Source organism: Myodes glareolus, chromosome 1, assembly GCF_982192425.1.
Source record: "Myodes glareolus chromosome 1, mMyoGla1.1, whole genome shotgun sequence".
NCBI lineage: Eukaryota > Metazoa > Chordata > Mammalia > Rodentia > Cricetidae > Myodes > Myodes glareolus.
This window is the reverse complement of record NC_142026.1, coordinates 77,824,910-77,848,904: the sequence shown is the minus strand read 5'-3', so window position 1 is coordinate 77,848,904 and position 23,995 is coordinate 77,824,910. Positions and strand designations below refer to the sequence as shown.

At 37.9% G+C, this 23,995-nt stretch overlaps 1 pseudogene; it reads left to right on the top strand.

Annotated features, from left to right (window-relative positions):
• Positions 1–12,743: 12,743 nt before the first annotated feature.
• On the top strand, positions 12,744–13,723 carry LOC125411860 (vomeronasal type-1 receptor 4-like; annotated as a pseudogene).
• Positions 13,724–23,995: the final 10,272 nt, after the last annotated feature.

Genomic DNA, 23,995 nt, shown 5'->3' with positions numbered 1-23,995 from the left:
AAATGACAAAATTTAAAACCTGAATTAAAAAATTTCAATAATTCTGTATTTTGAGTAGCATTGTAGTTCAATGAACTTAAGTTTCTTATTCATACTGTTTGTTGACACTCTGCATAGGTCATGAAATTTCAAATCACCAATTGTTTCCTCCAAACAATTCCTACATCTTTATCAGCTATGCTACTGTGAAACTACCATAAAAGTCCATTTAAAAACAATCATCACCACATAGTACAATAGTTTTTGGAAGTGAAGGAACACTATTTCTGCTGTGCTCAATGCTCAATAGATTATTAGTTACTGAGGGTGTGAGAGGAAGGCAAATAAGGAGGATGAAAAGTAACTACTATTAGAGTGAGAGAAATGTGAAAGGAAGAACAGTGGTGATAGACAGTAAGCACAAAACATTGGAAGCACAGTACACCTCTGTGCCAAACAGAATGAGGAGAGTAAGCAAAAGGAATGAAAACCTAAAAAACTATAGCTGTTAGAAAGCCAAGGCAGGGTAATATCCAATCCCATTAAAGCCTGTGTTTCTGGAGTGGACTGGATATTCACCATATTAAGGGATATTAGCAACAAAACAAAAAAAATCATAAATAGAAATAATAAAAACATACCAGGGCAAAGTTGGTTGTGATTGCTAAATTGACGTTAGAAGATAAATGGTGGAAGTAGAAAAGCATAGGATCAACTGATAAAAGTTCTTATTTAACAAACTTGATGTTTTTAGTTCAATGTGCAGAACTGACAGTGAGAATTTAGGTCTGAGTCACAAACATCCTTTGACCTCCACAAACATACTGTGGCCTACATCTGCCGATGAACAAGTGTTTACCACTTTGAAGGCAGTCGGATCTGGGAGACAATAAGTGAGCCAGACTAGACTCATGTATAGCCAACAATTTATGTGACAACTTATGATCTGAGGTTGAAGAAGAATTATGTGAGTAAAGTGTAATCACAAGGACAAGCTGCACATGGCAGAGAAGCCACACATGTAAAAACATTTTTTTCATGGAGGCATATTAAGAAATATGTAGACAGTTGTAATGAATGATCTGAAGTAAACTCACTTCTATGTGCTATATCTGGAGGTGTCACAAAATCACATTCCAAGAACAATTTTGTGGTTTTGAAGAAGAAACAGAGGTCACAAGACTCTTTTCTTGTTTTTTTGTAGTTTTATCATATAAATGAGAAATCTCTTCATATAATTAAATTTTTGATCATGTTTTGACACACAGGTATGCAGACACACAAACACACAGATACACACCCACATGAACAGTCCTCCTGCATACACACTACTCATTCTGTCAATAAGAGGACATGAATGCTCAGGTATAAATGGGACAAATAAATAATGCCCTCTTTTCACAATGCATAGGGACACAGAGTGAGTCTTCATCAAATAAAGTTTTGCCAGACAGGAGAGGACAGTTACACACATGAATTTCCAATGGGTGAGCCTTCATGCAGAACACTTATAAAATATTAAACTGGCAAAATCACATTGTAGATGTAAAAGACACTCAAGAAGTTCCACTGTATCTGAAGGCCTACTGGCTATTGATGGCTAATGTGGATTAAAATTATTTTTCTTCAGTAATAAGGCTTTTGCAATGCTACCCATGCTCTAGTGTCTGGTTCTACAGTCAATGCACATAATACAAATTAAACTCAGTGGGAATTACAAAAACATGATTTCATGTGGGAAAATGGTGGGGAGATAGTGGATGAATTAAAGGGGAGGGAAATAAAGGTATAGCAGGTGAAAATATATGCACATATGAATACTAAATAAACAAGATATAAACACACCATGCCAATGTTGTGATGTGGCACATTTGGGAGCATCAACTCTTCTGGAATGCTGTGCATTGCTGAAATAAATGCTCTAGAAATGCTTGGTGCAAGTATATTTCCTATATTTCTTATTCTCAGGTTTTAGAGTGCAATCCTATGGCCCTGCAAATATTTTTAGGACAGCCCAGAATTCACATCATACTCCCCATTCATCGCTGAGTAAGGCCACACCATAACAGAGAAAGAAATATGGCTTCCTTAGAACTCCACTCACAGATATTCAATATCCAAGTTGCTTAATTTAAATTGCATGCCTCTATCCAAATAAAGGCTCAGGTAATCATTGCCATAGCAAGGACACACAGAGTCACACAAGATTTTGGAGATGATGACCAATAATTTTGTCCCTATTGATTCTGCGTCCATGGACAATATACCCTGGATTGCTTACTTTGCTCCTCACAGCAGTGCCTAGGAAATCACTCTGCCAAATACCTCATTAGTTCAAACATGCATCATATTAATCCATACTTTTGTTATGTTCACTTTTTCTTGGTGACAAGAAAAAATCTTTAATAACCTTCTTCAAAATAAGATACACAATTATCAATATCTCTTTTGAAGTTTCCAGCATCTTGTCTGCTAGAGTAATGCAAATTTAAGGTAATTTTATATAATGATGTTTTAAAAATTAAATGTTCATGTGCTTAGGATTCAAAGCAGTTTCTACTGTTACACTAATAAAGAATAAAGCCCCAGTCACCCTGGCTCATATATTGCCTTCAGAGTCATTCTTAGAAGAAAGAAAACATTTGTACAATGATAAAGAAAGAATATTCTGACAGCATGTGAATTGTTTCACATCCTCTACATATTGTTTAGTAATCAATGTCCTAAAGTAGAGGAGAAATATGCCCTAAACAACACATTCATACAATTGAGATAATTAACAATCCATTTGTTTGTTGTCTAAATAACAGAGCTTTGTAAACAGTGTATACTTTAAAATTTATAAAAACATCATAGACACACCCCTGTGATATAAGTAATCAGTGTTTATAGTGGACCTGTTGTGAGTGGAGAATAGTATTTTACCAGGACAGAAATGCAGCCCATGCCTCATCTTCCACTTCATGATCCACAGATTCAGACAGGTAGGAATCTGGCACTAGGAATCTTATCACAAACTGCAGTTGCAATTTGGGGAAATCAGCTTCTTCAATTACCTGATCTGAAAATGGTCTGTCAGTTATGCTAAGCCTTAATTAAAGTTGGTTGCTTCAACATTGCAAATGAGACTTGCAGTGATTGCTCAGGTTGCTAATTGTCTCCATCATATATTGCTGACTTTGGAAGCTGCTTGATTGTACTTCCTGACTGCTCAAGTAATATTATCTCCCTTCTCAGACCATCTAATGAAGATTAGATAGTCATAGTTACTCTACTCTTATGATATAGCCAAGCCATTTCCTATACAAGACTTAGACTCCTTAGGATAGAATGTTTATTAAAACATTTAGCATATGTCCCTTGATTAATACTGTTTATGCTGGTTATAATTCTAATTATACTTGATATCTGTTCCTAGTGTATATAGTTTTGAATTGGGTTTGGAAATCTCTTATTTAAACTAAAGGGGAAGTGTTTTGGGAGCACATTCTGTTCCTTTAGCCAATAGCCTTTAAGATACCAGCTCACCTGGGTATGGCCTCTGATACTGTAAAAGTAGTGGTAAAGGTGTGTTTTCTCTCTTGCTTTTGGCTTCTGGCTGCTAGACTCTGTTGTATTGTTGGCATATTTACTGGGTCTATACTCCACAAATCTGTATTTTGATCAATTGTACCTTTCTATTATGGTTTGTCTGCTGCAAAGGAAATTTCTCTTTGCAGCAGGCAAACCATAATAGAAAGGTACAGACAAACCATAATAGAAAGGTAAAACTGATCAAAATACAGATTTGTGGAGCATAACCCCAGTAAATATGCCAACAATACAACTTCAACACCTAAGAATCAAGGAATAGAACAAATAAGGTAGTTAAAAATGTCATAAGGATCAAGGTGTTTGCTGTGATTTTGCCCTTCCTAGCAATATCAAAAGCTCCACCCATAAAACCTCAAGAACATGATCTTCCAAACATGAGATGAATAACACAAATATACGTGCCAAAGGGAAAAGTCTGTGAGGCCTCAACTGAACAAAGAGTGATTTATGTAAATTTGACATAAATTATAGTCATCTAATTGGAAGAAACCTTGATGAGAAAATGCCTCCATAAGATTGTATCTGTGGAGAATTATCTTAAATAGTGATTGACAGGGCTGGTGATCCTGATTGCTATAGAAACATATTTTCTTCTTATAGTTTTTATCTTTTTCATTTTATTTTAAAGAAAAACAAAAAGAAATTTATTTCATTTTACATACCAATCCCAGTTACCACACCCTCCCCTCTTCTTATTTCCTACATCTTCACACTTAACACTCATCCACTACTCAGAGAGGGTAAGACACATTGTTTTGAGGAAGGACCAAGGCCTCCCTATTATATCTAGGTTGAGCAAAATATCCCTCAAAAGAGAATGGGTTTCAAAGAGTTAGTACAAGTAGTAGGAACAAATCTGCCCCAGCCATACAACAGTTGCCCACATTCAGGTAGCCTAATTTGGTTCTATGCTGAATTCTTCCCTGTCTGTCCAGAGCTGGTGAGCTCCCATTATCTCAGGTAAGCTGTTTCAGTGAATATTCCCATTGTCTTGACTTCCTTGCTCATATTCTCATTTGGTATGGGACAATTTTGTATTCTGCCAATTATAAATAAATAAACATTGATTGGTCAGTAGCCAGGCAGGAAGTATAGGTGGGACAGCCAGGAAGGAAGTAGAAGCTAGTCAAAAAAACAGGAGAATTCTAAGAAGGAAGAAGCCCATTCCTCCCAACTCCTGTCCAGACACCGAAGAAGCAGAATGTGACCTACCCTGCTGAAAAATGTACTGAGCCATGTGGCTAACATGTACTAGAATAATGGGATAATATAAGTTATAAGAGTCAATAAGAAGCCTGAGCTAATGGGCCAATTAGTTTATAACTTATGGAGACCTCTGTGTAGATTCTTTGAGATTTACCAGCTGTGGGAACTGGGCAGGACAGAAATCCCAACACAGGCCTTCGTGTTACAAATGGCACCAAGGTGTGGACAGCTGCATCCACATAAAGCCTGAGACAGCTTGGGAAATCATTCTAGAACAAAAAGCAGCATTATGCATGGTTTCTTGGTAGCAGCAATTTCTCAAGTCTGCTCTGCTTGCTAGAGGCAAGTAAGCACTCTCATCTATGAGAGGTTTCCTGATTCAGCTTTAGCTGTAAAACCTTGCAGCTCTTTTAAGAGGTCCCACCATGAATATTTAAATAGTGTTGATGAAAAGCTGACCACAAGCTTTTTAGTTTTCAGCCATAGCAGGAATAAAGTTGTGCCATTTTAAAATGCTGGCTTTCTGGGTCATCCTGCCGGGGCAAACTCTGACTCTTTCAGGCAGGCGGCCAGATTACAGAGCATTTGAGTGTGGTTTGTAAGTACACTGCTGCAGCATGTTTGCTGGCAGAGATCTTGAAACACCATAGAGTTGTGGCAATAAACATAGCTACAGCTGGTACCTCTGCCATGAGGCTGGAATCTCAGAAAGCTAAGGAATGGACTGGATGCAGCCATCAAAGCTGCGGCTTTAATTTTACCCATATTGCTTAGTAGATTAAAGACTTATGTGGTCAGAAATGGAGAGAGAGATACAGTAAAGATAGATTCAAGGTAAAAAACCTCTAAATGGTTACTTGCGTTAAAAATATATGTTGGCTTGGGAGAGAAAAAAAAGATTAAAGTCCTCAAAATTAAAAAAAGAGAGTAGTTGGGTTTGGTGGTACATACCTTTAATCACAGCACTTGGGAGGCAGAAGCAAGTAGATCTCTGTGAGTTCAAAGACAGCCTTGTCTATAGTAGGAGTTTCAGAACAGCTAAAGATATACAGAGAACCTGTCTCAAAAAGTAAAAGTAAAAATAAAAGAAATAAAGGTTAAAATAAAGCCATGTAAAGATGACAAATACTCAGAGAATCTTGATATTGTATGTTATCATGCTCTCTTTGAATTGTTTGAATGCTGAGGAATGAGCAACAGCTGCTAAAAAATATTTGCTTATAAATGCTGCTGAATTAATACAAGGTGATATGCAAAATATTCATCAGTGTGGCTAAAGGACAAGGCCAGTTCAGGCACCCTCTCCTCTGTTGCCCAAGGAAGAAGCTGGGGACATCTCCTTGGACACCTGGGAACCCCTCTAGAGTCAAGTCTCTTGCCAACCCTAAAATGGCTCCCTTAATTAAGATATCTACTTCCCTGCTCCCACATCCACCCCTCCTCCATCCCAAACATCCCATTCCCTCAAGTTCTCCCCAATCCTCCCCTTCTCCCTTCTCTCCTCCATCTCCACTTATCCCCACTCTCCCTACCCCCATGCTCCCAACCCTTGCCTGGCAATCTTGTCCACTTCCAATATCCAGGAGGATAACTATATGTTTTTCTTTGGGTTCACCTTCTTATTTAGCTTCTCCAGGATCATGAATTATAGGCTCAATGTCAAGATAGGTATTTTGAAAATACTTTGACTTTAAAATTGAAGGCAAAAAAAAAATGTTACTTTGGAGAAGAGATTTTGCTTTTGTTTCCACGGGAAATGAGAGGCTGTGGATTCATTCTGAGTTAAGAAAAATCAGGTTTAATCATGGAAGATCACCTGAGAAATCCCTTGTAGGAAGAGATGTCCCGGATGTCTGAGTTCTGCATCCAGAACAGATTCAAGACTGCTGCCTGAGACAATCAAGACATGCAGGATACTTCAGTCAGGACTCGATCAGAGTTTTAAATTTTCCTTAGGTCCCCATAAGATTATCAGCACTCTCAACCAGCATGAAGTAGTCTGGAAAACTATGCCCACATTCCCCCAAAATGGACTATGGATATTTTCCTTTGTTTAAAAATAAAGAGGGGGAAGTGGTGTGGGACAATTCTGTATTCTGTCAGTTATAAATAAATAAATGCTGATTGGTCAGTAGCCAGGCAGGATGTATAGGCGGGACAAACAGACAGGAAGTAGATGTGGGTCAAAGAGAACAGGAGAATTCTGGGAAAGAGGAAGCCAATTCCTCCCCAATCCTGTCCAGACACTGAAGTAGCAGGATGTGACTTGCCCCACTGAAAAAGATACTGAGCCATGCGGCTAACATGTTTATATGATGAGGGGATGTTTTTTTTGATCCAGTCTATTCGGTGTTCTGTATGCTTCTTGAACCTTCATAGGAATATCCTTCTTTAGGTTGGGAAATTTTTCTTTTATAATTTTGTTGAATATATTTTCTGGGCCTTTGATCTGTAAATCTTTTCCTTATTCTACTCTTATTCTTCTTAGGTTTGGTCTTTTTATTGTGTCCCAGATTTCCTGGATGTTTTATGATAAGAATTTGTTGGATTTGCTATTTTCTTTGATCAGTGCAATTATTTTCTCTATGATGTCTTCAGCATCTGAGATTCTTTCTTCTATCTCTTGTATTCTGTTGGTTATACTTGTCTCTGTTGTCTCTGTTGTCTAGATTTTCCATATCCAGCTGGCCCTTGGTTTGTGTTTTCTTCATTGCCTCCATTTCAGTTTTCAAGTCTTGAACTGTTTCCATTATCTGTTTGATTTCTTTTTCTTGGTTTCCTATGATATTGTTTATGGATTTACTCATTTCTTCAAACTTTTTGTTATTCTTCTCATCCATTTCTTTAAGGGAGTTTTTCACTTCCTGTTTAAAGGACTCTATCACTTTCATAATGTCAATTTTTTCTACTTCTTCTGGGTTAGAGTATTCAAGTCTTCCTGTTGTATGTTCACTGGGTTCTGGAGTTACCATGTTGCTTTTCAGATTATTGAAGGAATTCTTGCATTGGTTTCTGCCCATCTCTTTGTTCAAATGCTCTTGTATGGATCATCTGGTACAGGATCAGGACCACTTGCTGGCCAGGAACCTCGCAGACAAAAGGCCTAGCTTGCTACCTGCAAGCTTAGTGAAACAAAGGAACTCCAGTCCTGTTGCACTCACCACCAGGTCCCAGCCTTAATATAGGCTGAGCTGGGGGTGTCTTATGTCCCCGAAGAAGGGAAGGGGCACCTGGGTGGAAGCTGGGATGGGATAGGAAGAGAGAGGCATCAGCCAGGGAGAGAAGTTCCTGCAGAATGACCAGAAAGATTATGGGGTTGAGGAATGTCTGTGCTCCATTTCTGGGGCAGAACAGGGCTTCTGCCGCTGGTCAGGAACACACTCACCCCTCCAATGGATCTTCTGGCACAGGATCAGGATCCCTTACTGGCCAGGAACCTCACAGACAAAAGCCAGTTTGTATTTTCTTTATTGCCTTTATTTAAGTTTTCAAGTTTTGAACTGTTTGTACTGTTTACTTCCCCTGTTTGATGTTTTTTTTTCTTGGTTTTCTTGAAGAGATTTATTGATGTGTTCCAATTTTTTTCTTTTCATCTATTTCTTTAAGAAAATTTTTTCTTTCCTCTTTAACTCTCTCCATCATCGTCATAAAATAACATTTAAAATCATTTTATTCTGCTTCTTCTGTGTAGGGATGATCAAGTCTTTCTGTTGACTACTGGCTTCTTAGTGTTATTATGTTGCTTTTAAAGTTGTTTAATGAATTCTTGCATTGGTGCCTACCCATCTCTTCTTTCAGTTGATGCAGGCAGTATCTTTTCCTCGTGGTCCAATCCTTGTATTTGCTGTCTTTGAAAACTGAAGAACATACTTTCAAATTATTTTAACTGAACCTAACAAAAGTACTGATTCCTAGGAAAAATACTCTCAAAGACAATAGTTTCAAACAAATATCAGTGAATAAGCTTAATCAAGAAGGTAAAAGATGTCTGTGCTCAAAATGTGAATCCACTAAAGAAAATAGATGTCTGTGCTCAAAATGTGAATCCACTAAAGAAAGTAGAAATCACAGAAACATCTCACTTTCTCATTGATTGGAAGACTTAATATGTGAAGTAATTATATTACATAAAAAGGATAAACATATCCAATGTCATTCCTACAAAAATTTCCAATGTCACCTAAGTATGGAGAAGTGTTCTTGAATGCAGGTGGACACACAAATGATCCTTAATGTTGGCATTATTCTTGAGTGAAAGAACAGTACTGGAGGTATCACAATGCATAATATTAACTGTAACACAGGTCCATAGTTACATTTGTATCATGACATGTAGGTAGATGGATATAATGGATGATGTGTGATTAACCCGCAGCATCTAGTCATTTAATATCTGACATAGCCATTCAAAATATTAATTGGAAAGAGGCATCACACTTAAAAATGGTGCTGGAAATCTCTACATCCAAATGGAGAATGATCTATACCTGTATCTGTGACTCTGTACTAATTTTCAATTTAATATGAATCAGATACATTAATGGAAGGCAGGAAGCCCCTGACTGCCAGTCTAACATGTAGGCTACCACCTTCAAGTAAAGACAGAGCAGTAGAATTTCTGAAAAGCACATGAACAGTTGAGGAAGTAAGTCAAAGATTTCACAAACTGGACTGCTCAACATTTAATAAAAGCTTGCACAGCACAGCACAGTAGATTCTAAGCAGAATGTCTAAAAATTAGAGAAAGCTGAAGAGATGCCTCATTGGTACAGATGATTAAAACACATCTGATGAATGGTATTTAATCACTATGATCTATATGTTGAAATAAGAGATCAAGCTCCTACAGTTTCCTTCTGATCTCCATACACATCATGGTACATGTACAATATTTCTCTTGAATGAAGAAAGAAGTAAATGTAATAAGTAAAACAAACAACAATAAAAGGCAAAAATTCCTTGCAAGGAAAATATCTTACAGATATTACTGTCCAAAATTATATGCAAAGGAATGAAAATTTAACTAAAATGAGTACCAGAAATCACATAATAACGGAATAATGAAATCTTGGTGGAATAAATACAATTGAAGAAAAAAGAGATGGAAAGAAAATGTATATTTTCCTTTGCCATCAGTTGAATGTAAGGTAAAGCTGTTAATGATTCCCCTTTTCCCAGACAGAATGACTCCAATCAGGAAAACAAAAGTCTCCTTTTATGCTCTTTCTCCTATCCCAGGCCAACACTGTTGTTCCCAATGCCAAACACCACGATGGTCTAGCCCCATGTGGGTTAGTGAGTTTCCTTGAGGGGTGGAGGGTTGAGGAAGATTGGAAACAATAGAGAGAACTCTGATATGGTCAGCATCTAAAATATATCAGTGGGCAGCACTGATATATAAGACAGTTATAGACATGGTAGCATTCACCTGTAACAGAATTACTCCCAATGCTGTCATTTGTCACAGACCTTCTTAAAACTCTGTAATTTTAGTTCAGTTATTATTTTGGTTTCTTTCTTGTGTTAATGACAATCAAAATATATAAACCATATTTTACTTCAAAATTATCAATTAGACATAAGTCTCTCTACACAATGTTTCAGTAAGATTGAGCAAAAGATTTGAAAATATTCAGCATGTATTTTTGCCCCTTTCTTGTGGTCTATGAAAATTCCTATTCATTTTTCTCAATTAATTTTTTTGTTTACTAACTTAAGTGCTGAACACACTCTAGTTACTATAATAGTAATTAAGTAAGCTTGCCACCTTAGTGTAGAAAAGACATTCATAGTTTGGTGTCGTGCCCCCACATATCAGACCTCAGTATTTACAACATGCTCCCTCTGAGCACTTCTCTTCCTCTTAGGATCAAATATTATCAGATCATTGTCAAAAGGCATCTCTTAAGAGACAAAAGTAGTAAACTTGTCATGATTATTTTTATCACTGTTGCCTGTGACAAAAAATTCTAGACAAAGTTTTTAATTGATCAAGCTTCTGTGCTCTTTGCTGCTGGAGGTGAAATGATAATTGCAGATCTGAAGGGAGAAAAGATCACATAATTAAAGACCCATATCTCAGATACTCATTAATTTTTTAAGACTTAAGACTGAGTCACTGTAAAGAAATGCTGAGAATACAATCTTTTTTTTAAGATTTATTTATTGGTTATATGCAACATGTTTTCCCGCACAGCAGAAGAGGGCATCAGATCTCATTACAGATGGTTGTGAGCCACCATGTGGCTGCCGGGAATTGAACTAAGGACCTTTGGAAAAGCATTCAGTGCTCTTAACCTCTGAGCCATCTCTCCAGACCCTGAGAATACAATCTTGAGAGAGAATAAAATGTTGTTTTCTAACACCAGGCTAGATATCAGAGTTGAAGAACTAAAGGTCCTCTCAACAGTCTGGTAGGCAAATAAATGAGAAAAATGGGACTTGAAATTGAAGCCAGCCAAAAACACCACCAAAGAAGAGTCTGCTGCTCCTGAGAAAAGGGTTCATATCAGCGAAAAACATGGGATCTACACTCAAACCCCAGCCTGTTTCTTCTGATTGAATCAAATCTTCACTCACAGTGACTGTTGTATCTTTGTCCAAGAGACAATGAAATCTTATTTTTAAGGTAATCAGAGATTTATATTAATAAGTCTGTTGCTGATCCCCCACCACAATCCTAAACTGAATTTCAAGGTTCTTAATACTGTATGTATATTGTTTGTTTTCAAGTATGTGATAAACAAACAGGATATATCTAGTTCTGTAGAAAACTGTGAGTTTCTGGAAAATGTCAAAGAATTTCTTTAATTGTGCAGATAGAGTAGGTTGCTGAGATTGTAGCAGTAACCTTCCTGACAAAATCCTCATCTCTGATCAAGAGCTTATCTCTCTATATAAGGCTGCTTAGGACATTTAGGAAGAACTAAAACATTATAGCTAGCAAGCATCACTTGTCAGGAAGTCAAATCCTGTTTTTATTGCTTTAAAATATTCTTGTTACTAGGGGAGTGCTTGTGACTATGTGAGGGCAGAAGAGGATTCTACTTTCTGTTCTGTGTTTCTTGTTACTTAATACTGATCTAAACACTAAGGTCTTGTAAGCACATTCAACGAAATGAGATCTGAAAAGTGTATCATATGTTATCTGCATGAGTAACAATCATTCAAGTTTGTATGCAACTTGTTACAAAAATCAGTCTACAAAATGCTTCGATGCTAATAGCTAATAACACTATTTAGCTCAACTAATGATTGGTACTTATGTTCAGATTATGAAATACACACTTTTACAATTGTACAATTTATACTTGATGTGTAGTGAATAAGTATTGTAGTTGTTTTATGTGCTGTTTTTTATGAAATAAAGTAAGTGAACTATAGATCAATACTTTAGATTTATGCCGCACTTTACTCATTTCACAAGCTCTTCATGATGCAGGGCCCTGGGCTATTGTGTTTCCAGAGTTCATGCACCTCTACCAACCTACTCAGTGTTTACTAATAATTGATATTGTTTTATGCCCTTAATGTTCACAAACAAATGAAGAAAGAAAATCATAAAATTATAGCCCTTCAGTATACAATAAATAAGTCAAAAGCAGAAGTAAGTACTCCACAATCATACCTGGAATAAAACAGTAAACAGCTTGTGCTAATGAAGTATGTAAAATGGCTATAAACTCACTTCATAGCCAGCCAGCCAATTCCTTCCACTCACTATTCTGAAATAACCACAATACCAAAATCTCATCTACACTGTGTGTGATTCAGATTTCCTCATATTCATTGTAAAAACATTAAGAAATAGTATCTGCCTTGTAGACTTGGAAGAGTAAACAATTTGTATACTGTCTTATGAAACTGGCATACGTACATTGCAAATCCTTATATACACAAAATGAATCACTTATTATTAATTCTGTAGGTAGTAAGTTGGATATCAAATGTTGGGTTTTGGAAACATGGTGCAGGCAACCTATGCCTATCTCCCTTTGTCGTTTCCTCAGGCTCTGGCATGGGAACTTATCCAGTGGCAATTGGTGATGTGGCTATAGGGACAATTTTGTTATCAAAGACTGTGGTTGGAGTTTTGGGCAATTTGTCTTTCCTCTACAATTATGCCTTGCTTTACTTCAAGGCATACAGATTAAAGTGCATGGACTGGATTCTAATGCACTTGATTGTGGCAAACTTCTTAACTCTCCTGTGTAAAGGTGTCCCACAAACAATGGCAGCTTTTGGTTTGAAATGTTTCTTCAATGATTTTGAGTGCAAGCTGCTTTCCTACCTTCACAGAGTGGGTAGAAGTGTGTCGTTTGGCAGCATGAGCTTATTGAGTGTCTTCCAGGTCATCACCATCAGCCCTGAGGATGCTATTTCAAGAGGATTTAAAAAGAAAGCTCCCAAGTACATCAGCTATTCCATGTATGTGACATGGATCTTGTCTCTTCTTTTTAGCATTGTTTCACTTAAGCATATGTCTGCAAAACTGTGCAATAAAAACATCACAAGTCTCAAAGACTTGGGTTACTGTTCTTCTGTACCTTTTGACAAAACTGGTGAAATACTACATGTAGTATATGTGATCATTCCTGGTGCTGTGTGCATGATAGCGATGCTATGCTCCAGTGGCTCCATCGTTCTCATCTTGCACAAGCACAAGAAGAGGATGCAACATATGTCTAGGACCATTATCTCCCCTAGATCTAGCCCTGAGTTGAGAGCAACACAAACTATTCTTCTCCTGGTGAGCACCTTTGTTGTCTTTTATACACTCTCCATACTTTTTACCATTTGTTTAAATTTTGTGGTTAAACTCAGCTGGTATCTGGTGAGCACTCATGCAATATTTTCAATGTGTTTTGCTTCTGTCAGCCCCTATCTGCTTATGAGACATTATTCCAGTGCATTACAGCTTTGTTTTCCTTGGAAAAAGTATTAAAAATTATCCTAAATTAAAGATCAGCATGTCTACAATACTTGCATAATTCTCATGTTTTGCATCATGCTCAGAGAACTGTAATCACCACATAATATTTTATTACAAAGAAATGCAGCTTTGTATAACAACAATTTTATTTTAAATGTTCATTCATGCTTTTGCACGCATGAATGTATGAAGGAGCATGTGAGCACATAGTTACTGATATTGTTTTTACTAACCATTAAGAAATAGTACTAAGAGACTTAACATAAAATGTAAAAGTTACAAGGGATCAAAGAACACAAACAATTTTGAATTTCAGAAATTAGATAATTGTTTGTATATTTATAAATTGCTTTTATACAACATCAATTTGACCTTAGCTTTTCTTGCTGTGGCAGGTAGGGGAAACTGTAAATAAATTGAAGTGTTTTTATTTTTCTCCCTTTGGATTTTGTATTAGTGGCATTACTTGAAATAACTTTGAAAACTAATTCACATTATATTACAGTTGAGTCACTACAGTGTGTTGCTGTAAATGAGCTGCACTTTGATAACTATTATAAAAAAACTGTCTGGTCTTGTTAAAAAATTAAATCATCTCTGCACTTATTACAAGATAAACTTTTGCTTACTATACTAAAAAAGACAATTACAAAATCCAAAATGCAACCTTTTTTTAGACTGACATGGTTCTAGGCTACATCTTGGAAGGTCTTTCAGTTGTAGTAGTCCTGTATTGAATAAAAACCTATTGTATAATATCATTTTTAATTGTCATATTAATGAGTCACTGATCAACTCAAGATCCAAAGCACTGTAAAGAAGCCCCTTTACACCTTTTAGTAGCCCCAAGACATTCTTGTTCTTTTTCCAAACTTTGTAGAATTCACTGGTAATATTTATTTCTTCTGATGTGTGTTTCCTCTTTTTCTGTGTTGCTCCTCCCCAAGAAAAGTCTTTTACAAAAAGCACTTCTGATGACTAGCTTCACACGGATTGGCACTGAATTCACTTTCTGTCCCACAATAATATAATAAGAAATGAACTTGAGAGAGAGTCTCATAGGAAGGAGAGAGATTTGATATATGTTTTTATTTTATAGTCATCCTCATTCTATGTGACTTCATCCTTAAGTTTATTCTGCCATTAGTTTGCTCTCTGAGGTAAATAGGTATTTCTTCATGCTTTTTCAAAAAAGTATATCACAATTTAATTCATGCCATCTCACATGGATTCACTTAAGCATGTGAAAAGAAAGTCACAAAAGAACAAGCATCACCCCTATTAAAAATTTCCCATAAAAATGAAAAACTGCTTTGTATGTGCTCTAATATCAAAACCAAAAAAGTGGAAAATAAAATGAATAACTTTGATGAACATTGGGCAAAAATTCTCATAAAACTCTTGTAATTGCATTTAATGGCAGATCAAAAAACCAATCCAACACTTTTATGCTGACTTCATTCCAGAGATGCAGAGATGGTTTAGCATATGCAAATAGAGGAATGTAATATATTAAGACAAAGGACTCAAGTCAGAAACCACATGATTGTCTCAATAGAGGAAAGAAAACACGTTGAAAATATTCAGAATTTCATGAATAAAAATTTCTAATAAAATAATGATATAAGAGACATATTTCCACATAATGAAGTCTGTATATGACAGACCCACATCCAAAATAATCTTAAATGGAGAAAAATTTTAAACATTTCCATTGAGTTTAGAAAAAGCAAAGGTTGTCCTACCTCTCCACTCCTGTGCAATACAGACTTGAAGCTTACATAGAGTATTAAGACAGGGAATAGGAGGATCCAGATGGAAATAAAGTGGGAGTGGGTGAGAATAGGAAGAAAAGGGATCTGGTTGGGAGCAAGATAGAGGAAGACATTAATGAAAGAAATGTCTTGCTTGATGAGGGGCCAATTCAGGGTCAGGTAGAAACCTGGCACAATGGAAACTCTCATAAATCTATAAGGATGATCCAACGTAAGATACCTAGTAATAGTGGATAGGTATCCTGAACTGGCCATTTCCTGTGACCAGATTGGTGACTATCATAATTGTCATCAGAAAGACTTCATCTAGTAATTAGGAAAGCAGGTGTAGAGATCCATAGCCAAGCACTGGGCCAAACTCTGGGAATGTTGTAGTAGAGTGTAATGAAGGATTATATGTGCCAGGGTGGTCAGTGTCATCACAAAGGAACCCATAGTGACCACAAACCTGGGCTTATAGGAGCTCACAGACTTTAGACCAATAGCTAAGAAACCCACATGGGGCCAATCTAAAACCTCTACGTATGTGTGACTATCATATAGCTTTGTCTACTTGTGGAACTTTCATCACTGGGAGTGGAGTGTGCCCTGGATACTTTGACAGACTTTTCTGAACCTATTCCTCAAACTGGGCTGCCTTGCCAGGATGGGAGTAGTTTAATATGTCATGCTTTGCTGACAACCATGGAAGGAAGGCCTGAACAGAAACAAAGGATTTTGGGGGACAGAGGAATGGTGGAGGGAAAGAATGGGAGGAGAGAAGAGAGGGACAAATGCAGTCAGGACACAAAATAAATTAAGTAATTAAATTAATAATAAAAACAAATCTAAGTGTCCTGATTTGCTAATGATATATCCAAACAGAAGAGGTCTTTAGGAGTCTTCCAGAGAGCACTCAGAGTTGAAAAATCTTTCCACATGTGGCAAGATCCAAAGTGAGCACTCTCAAGTAAATATTTTTTCTACATACTAGTGACAAATACACAGAGAAAGAAATCAGGGCAACAAGTTCATTCATAATAGTCTTAACTATACTTTGGAATAAGCATAAGGAAGGCAGTGAACCCTCTTAAAATGTAAAACACTGGAGTCTTAAGTCAAGGAAGACATTATAGAAGTCACTGTCCAAAATCATGGTAAACCGTGATTCCTATCAAAATTGTAGCATACATTGTCAGGGACTAGCTTCAATAAGAATACCCCTTAACAGGGTAGCGGCATGGGGGTTAGAGAAACAAGTAAAAATAATGAAGACACAATGGAAAATAATAAGCAGAAACATAGGATAGTACCAGGAGAGAGTTCTAGTGAATACTGAAATTGCCCAAGTTTAATTTTCCATATACATTTATACTACAATACCATGAGGGTGAGGGGGGAGAGGAGAAAGACTGCTTTAACATGATACCAAGAACAATTATAACAGTTGCTTTCTTCAATACTTTGAGACATCAAGCCACTAATTCATGAGAAAAGAATTATGTTGTTTCAGCAGTGAACCCACCCTAGGCCAAGTACCTTGAAGGCAGTCACGACCTAGGTCAAACTTATTTATTCAAAAGAAAGAGCAGAAGTGTGGTTGAATTCTCTGACCTTTGGTCAGGGTAGATGACTTCTAAGGGTCATCTTAATGTCAAAAACACCAAGTAACTACACCCTTGGTTCGGGTGTGTAGCTACAGCTGTTGTTAATGTCTTTGAGCAAGCTGAAATACTCAGACCTTCAGACAAGGTGAAATAGGCTCACATTTTTGAACCTCCACAATACAAGGCTAGAGAGATACCTTATCAGGTAGAAGTGCACACTAATCTTCCAGAGGAACCTCATTTTATTCTCAGCATGTTCAGTAGGTCACAACCACCTTTAAATTCAGCTCCTGAGAGAAGAAAAATGCCTCTACTCTCCATGGTCAACTTCACTCATGTACACATGCTCCATAAAGAGACAGGCAGACAGAAAGAAACCACACACACACACACACACACACACATTTTTCCAACAAATTTTTCATAGAAATGAGAAAAATATATTAATACATAAATGATCCCAGAGAGTCAAGTGAATCCAATGTAAAACCAATGTAGCTTGAAGCATCATCATACCTGATTTCCAGTCACACTGAAAAATGCAGTACTGACACACCAATGCATTGCCACAAAATATTATGAATTTCATAAAATTTCTACATTTCAGGATACTACTGAGGCTTCTAATTCTTACTGCACATGCAACATCAATTTTGAGGAAATAGTGAAACACGAGTCCCCTTTTTCTAGTTCTGAGCATATTTTTTATCCCCTTCACTCAATACACCAGCTTGTTGAAAGGGTGATATATACATATATATATATATGTGTGTGTGTGTGTGTATATATATATATATATCTGTGTGTGCATATTATATGATACTGTATATAGTCACATCGTATATCACATATAATCATATATATGTATACATTGTATCACACATATATAAAATTTATTTTTTTGATGACAAAGAATTAGGGCCCTGCTTTACAGTAGTACTTATTCTCAGAAACATGACGTGACAGTTTTGGAAAATCCATAGTAACTATAGTCCACTGGCTAATAGCATTCCCTCAGAACAAACTTCAGAATAATATATGGGAGAGTATACAGATGCTTCAGGAGAAATTTGGAAGGTCCATCACATTTATATAACCAAACAGCAGTGTGAATTGCTGCATTGAGGACAATGTTCTGGACAGCTAAATGTCTTTTCTCTGGCTTGTAGTATAATCATGGATTCCATACTGTGTGATGGTTTTTAACCCAACCAAAAAGATGGGATTCATGCATACCATTTCCTCTTTCTCTGCTTCCCCAGATTCAACCTCTAAGTTTCATCCCCAGCTGTGCAGCAGCTTTCCTCACAACCTTCTCTACTCCTGCTTCCTTCTCCTCGGAATCGCACAGATCTTCCCTTTCTAACCTCCCTACCCTCTCTCATTTCTTTGTCCCAGCCCTCAACTTCTTCAAACATTCCCTGCAAGCTCACAGGTCATGCCTGCCAGAAAACCAGCTATAGGCTGCCTGCATACCTCTTCTCTCTCTGTTCTTGCAGATTAAATTTTCTGGTCTCATCTACCAGCTTTGTAGCAGAACACACTTGGATGCCTTCCTTTTTTCCCTGGTAACATATCCTGTGGATGCCACAGATCTTCACAATCTAACCTTCCCCTTCCCACTCATTGCTTTGTGCCTACCTGCAAACCCAGCAGGCAACCCTCATTAATACAAGGCCCGATCTTCAAAGAGCAACAAATAGATTGAAAGCTGACTCACTCCTCTCATTCCTGGCCAGCAGATTACAACACCAGTAACCCATGATTCTTTGCCATCTCTGCATCCCAAATGCTTCTGTTGGCTTGTTTGTGTATCTGATATCATGCCAAGAGACCAAATGGACCTTTTCCTCTAAACTTCATGCCCCCAACTCATCCCAGTAGACCAGCCTCCAACATAAGCAGGCATTTCATGTGCATAAGCCATCAGAGCAGTCAGGAAACCAGGAAATAAAAAAAATCACACTTTCAGATAATCCAGGGAGCAAACAGAAACCAGGGGACAAAATAGGCAACCAAAAAAAAAAAGAACACCTAGACCTGTAATTATTCCAAATTCAGATGAATAGATGCCAGTATAGGAACACAATCAATAACAGCCAGGGCAATAAGTCTCTAACAGTGTCTAGCTATCCTACCACTGAGTCACTCTATATTCCAACATAGCTGAAGCAGTAGAAAAAGATTTTAAGATGAAGTATATAAAAGTTTGCTGTGGGAGCTCCTTCAGCTCCTTCAGCTCCTTCAGCCAATAGCCACTGAGATACCAGCTCACTAGGGTGTGGGCTCTTTCTTTTTAAAGAGCAGTGGCAGCCCTCCACTCACTCTCTTGCTCCAGCAACTAGACTCTTTCCTGGCTGTCATGTAGGATGGTGTTCTGTATGTTTTTTCCCCTCAAATAAATAACCCTTTGAATCCATACTGGTATGGAATTGTTTTGTGCTTTATCTGGCTCCCAATGTTTGGTTTTAGAACTGACCCCCGCCCTCGACCCACCCCCCCCATCCTCCTGCTCAGTTGCCTGCCTCTGGCTCGGCTACCTGCCACCAGCTCAGCTTGGCCAGTTTGGCTTGGCATGAGCCCTTCCTCAGCCGTGGAAACTCCACATCTCCAGGAATCCATGAGCCCGGACAATCTGAGCAGGTTTTAAGTGCAGCGCTTGGGCAGTGGGAGTCAGAGAGCAAGCCATTGCCACATTCAACAGAAGCGCTATTTGAAATACACGCCACAGCATTTTGTGTTTGCACCATGACCTTTGTCCCAGCAGAACAGCATAGGGATGCTGGGCAGGCAGTCAGCTGTTCTCACAGTGACTGTGTCATGAACCCCTGTATCGGGTCAGAGCAGGGCCGTCGCCTGGGGTGAGCCGTGCTGTTTATCAGTAGCTGGATTTTTGTACATCTAACTTCTCAAGTACCACAGGATCTATCCTGACACCATTCCATTGATTCTAGTCACAACTTGGAAACAGCACCATCTGCTGGTTAACAGGTAAAATGGCAGGTGTCATTTTTAATGGGACTCTAGATGCGGCTTTTGCAGCCACTTTGGAAGAAATCACAAGAGGCCTATATGCCTATGGAGATACCTCAGTTCCCTGGTTATTGTGTTTCAGTTTCCTTCTTCATATAATATCATTATGGAAGTATATGGCATTAATTGATAGGATTAATACCATGATAGGCAAAATTGACTCTTTATCTAAGGGTACTAGGAACTTACCTGAAAGGGTCCAGGCTGTTGAATTTGACTTTCAGAAGTTATCACAGAGTTTTGATAAGGTAACAGACAGAATATACCTCCAGGATGGCAACTTACACATTATCTGGGGGTAGTTCAAGGAGGGGATGTTATCTTTGAAAGGAAACATTAAAACCTTGGAATCACAGGTGTAGATTGGGGACCAGAAAATTAATACCAGAGGAAAATCACTAGAAACATTTGCAGGTAAGGAAATTCAGGTCTTACGTGAGACAATTATTAAGAGATTTGAAATGATTGAGGAAATTATCAGAGCTGATGAACAAAGTGAGAAGATACAAAGGCAGGATACAATGTCACCACCAGGTGTCAGAACTGGTTTACCCAGGATTTTAGCAACATGCTCTGTAATTTATTCTGACAAAGCATCAACTTTCAAAGGCTCAAAAGGGAGCCAAAGAAGCTAGATGGATGCCAGTAGGAATAAATGGCCTAAAGGAAATTAAGTAAGCCATAGTTAATTATGACGTGCACTCTACATTTGTTAAGGAAATGATAAGAACTTGGACTTATAATGTCAGGACTATACCCCATTATTTCTCCCAGTTAGCATCAGTGGTGTTGGAAGATGGAACTTCCTTGATGTTTGATTTCAGAGAAGAATCTAAACATATGGAACAGCAAGAAAGAGCAAAATGTGTGGAGGTTTTGCAGGATCAAATTCTTGGCATAGGAGCATATGCTGATCCACAGGTCCAAGCTCTTTACAGCAAAGAAGTATTGTCCCTATGCCACAAAGCAACCTTGAATGCCTGGGACAGGATACCAGAACCAGGGAGAAGGAAGGAGTCATATAGCAGGATAGGCAGGGAAAGGGAGAACCCTATGCTGACATTTTGCAAAGATTAACTAAGGCTCTGAACATAGGAGTAAGATACCCAGAAGCTAGATGATTAATACTTGAATTGCTGGCTTTTGAAAATGCAAACCTAGACTGCAAAAAGACAATTGGGCCTTTAAGGTCAAGATCAGTAGCTATGTATGAATGTATCCAGCATACCATGAATTTTCAGACCTTTAATTATGATGATGAATCTTAGGTAGGAGAAGCGATTTCCAAATCCATTAGGTGACATCAACCTGCCAAATGTTTTAATTGTGGTAAATTTGGACATTTAAAAAGGGATTGCAGCAAGGTATTTCTAGGAATCACACTTCATCTGGAAATGGCAGGAATAAGAAACCTCGGCCTTCAGGTATATGTACGATGTGTGGTAAAGAATGACATTGGACAAATGAATGCAGATCAACAACAGACAGATAAGGCAACCTGATACCATCGGGAAACTCTCTGAGGGGCCTCTCGCAGGCCCCCAAACCAAAAGTGGCCCAATCATTCCCAGTAACCATGAAGGACATGTTACACCAGGAAAATTAAAATCTCTAGAAGCTTCTGTACAAGATTATAAGGTTCTAAATAATGAAAATTTGGAGAATAAGTCAGAAATTCCATTTGGAAATAAGAAGCGTATAATTTGGCAAACTTCTATAAATGATTAGAGACCAAAGCTGAAAGCACATAGAAATGGAATTGTGATTGTTGGCTTGATAGACACAGGAGCAGATGTGAGTATCATCACTCCAGAATCTTGGCATCCCAATTGGCCTCTTCAAGAGGCAGATGTTCAATTATGAGGAATTGGAACCATATATCGAGTTAAACAAAGCACAAGGTGGGTTGACTGTATTGGGAAAGAAGGTCAAAGAGGAAATATAAGGCCATATGTAGCTGATATTGCAATAAATGATTCTAAATAATGCAAAATTGGAGAATAAGTCAGAAATTCCATTTGGAAATAAGAAGCGTATATTTTGGCAAACATCTATATATGATCAGAGAACAAAGCTGAGAGTAAGTATAAATGGAATTGTGAGTGTTGGCTTGATAGACATAGGAGCAGATGTATCATCACTCTAGATTCTTGGTATCCAAATTATCCTCTTCAAGAGGCAGATGTTCAATTACTAGTAATTGGAACCATATCTTGAATTAAACAAAGCAAAAGATGGGTTGACTGTATTGGGCCAGAATGTCAAAGAGGGAAGTTAAGGCCATATGTAGCTGATATTGAAATAAATTTACAAGGCTGTGACCTGCTACAGCAATGGAATACCAAGATTAATATTCCTGGAGTCCCAGGAACTCATAATTCTGGGAAAGATATAAAAAGGTAAAAAGCGCAAAGGTTACCAGCTATTCAGGCTGTACAAGAACATAAAGCAACTAACAAACCTTTAGAGGTACCAACAGGCTTACATTTAAAATGGCTAACTGAGAAGCCAATATGGGTTAAGCAATGGCCTCTAGCTGAAGATAAATTGCAGGCTTTAGAATAAGTGGTATAGGAGTAATTAGATGTTCGACATATTGCAAAGTCATGTAACCCTTGGAATTCTCCTGTGTGTGTTGTAAAAAAGAAATCTGGATTCCCGCCATCCTTATCTCCCTGGCTGCTCCATAGGGGCAGCTTCCCCCAGCTAATCCCTCTCTCCTGCTACGCCATCCCAACTTTTGGCCTTGAACCCCTCCCCTCCTCTCTCCCTTTTTCGGGGCTTAAATTCCTCCATCTCAGCCAGGGTGGGCACCGCAGGTTGGGACAAGTGGTGAGTGCAAAGGGAAGGAAGTCCCTTTGTTCTAATAGCCTGCCTGCAGCAAGCTAAGACTGCAGGCAAAGTGATTCCTGGATAGCAAAGGACACTAATCCAGTAGAAAAAGACCCAGCAGAGGGAAGAGCCATTGGAGACCATCTGAAGGAAGAGATGGGCAGGCGCCAAGGCAAGAATTCCTCCAACAATCTGAAAAACAACATGAAAACACCAGATCCCAGCGATCTTACGACAGAAGGACTGGAACGCCCTATTCCGGAAGAAGTAGAAAACAGTGTCATTATGAAAGCAATAGAGTCTCTTAAACAGGGTATGAATAACTCACTGAAAGAAATAGAAGACAAATATAACAAAAAGATGGAAGAAATGAGTAAAGAAATGGAAGACAAATATAACAAAAAGGTTGAAGAAATGAGTAAATTCGTAAATGATACCCTGGGAAACCAAGAAAAAGCAATTAAACAGGTAATGGAATCAGTTCAAGAATTGAAAACTAAAATGGAGGCAGTGAGGAAAACACAATCCGAGGGCCGGCTGGATATGGAAAATCTTGGTAAACGAATGGAGACTACAGAATCAAAATTAACCAATAGAATACAAGAGATAGAAGAACGAATCTCAGATTATGAAGACACCATAGAGAAAATAAACGCCCTGACCAAAGAAAACAGCAAATCCAACAAATTCTCATCACAAAACATTCAGGAAATATGGGACATAATAAAAAAACCAAATCTAAGAATAATAGGAGTAGAAGAAGGAGAAGAATTGCAGATCAAAGGTCCAGAAGATATATTCAACAAAATTATAGAAGAAAACTTTCCCATCCTAAAGAGGGATATTCCTATGAAGGTGCAAGAAGCATACAGAACACAGAATAGATTGGATCAGAAAAAAACACCCCTCGCCATATAATAATCAAAACACAAAGTAGTCAGATAAAGAAAGGATATTAAGAGCTGCAAAGGAAAAAGGTCAAGTAACCTATAAAGGTAAACCTATCAGACTTACACCAGACTTCTCTATAGAAACCATGAAAGCCAGAAGGTCCTGGA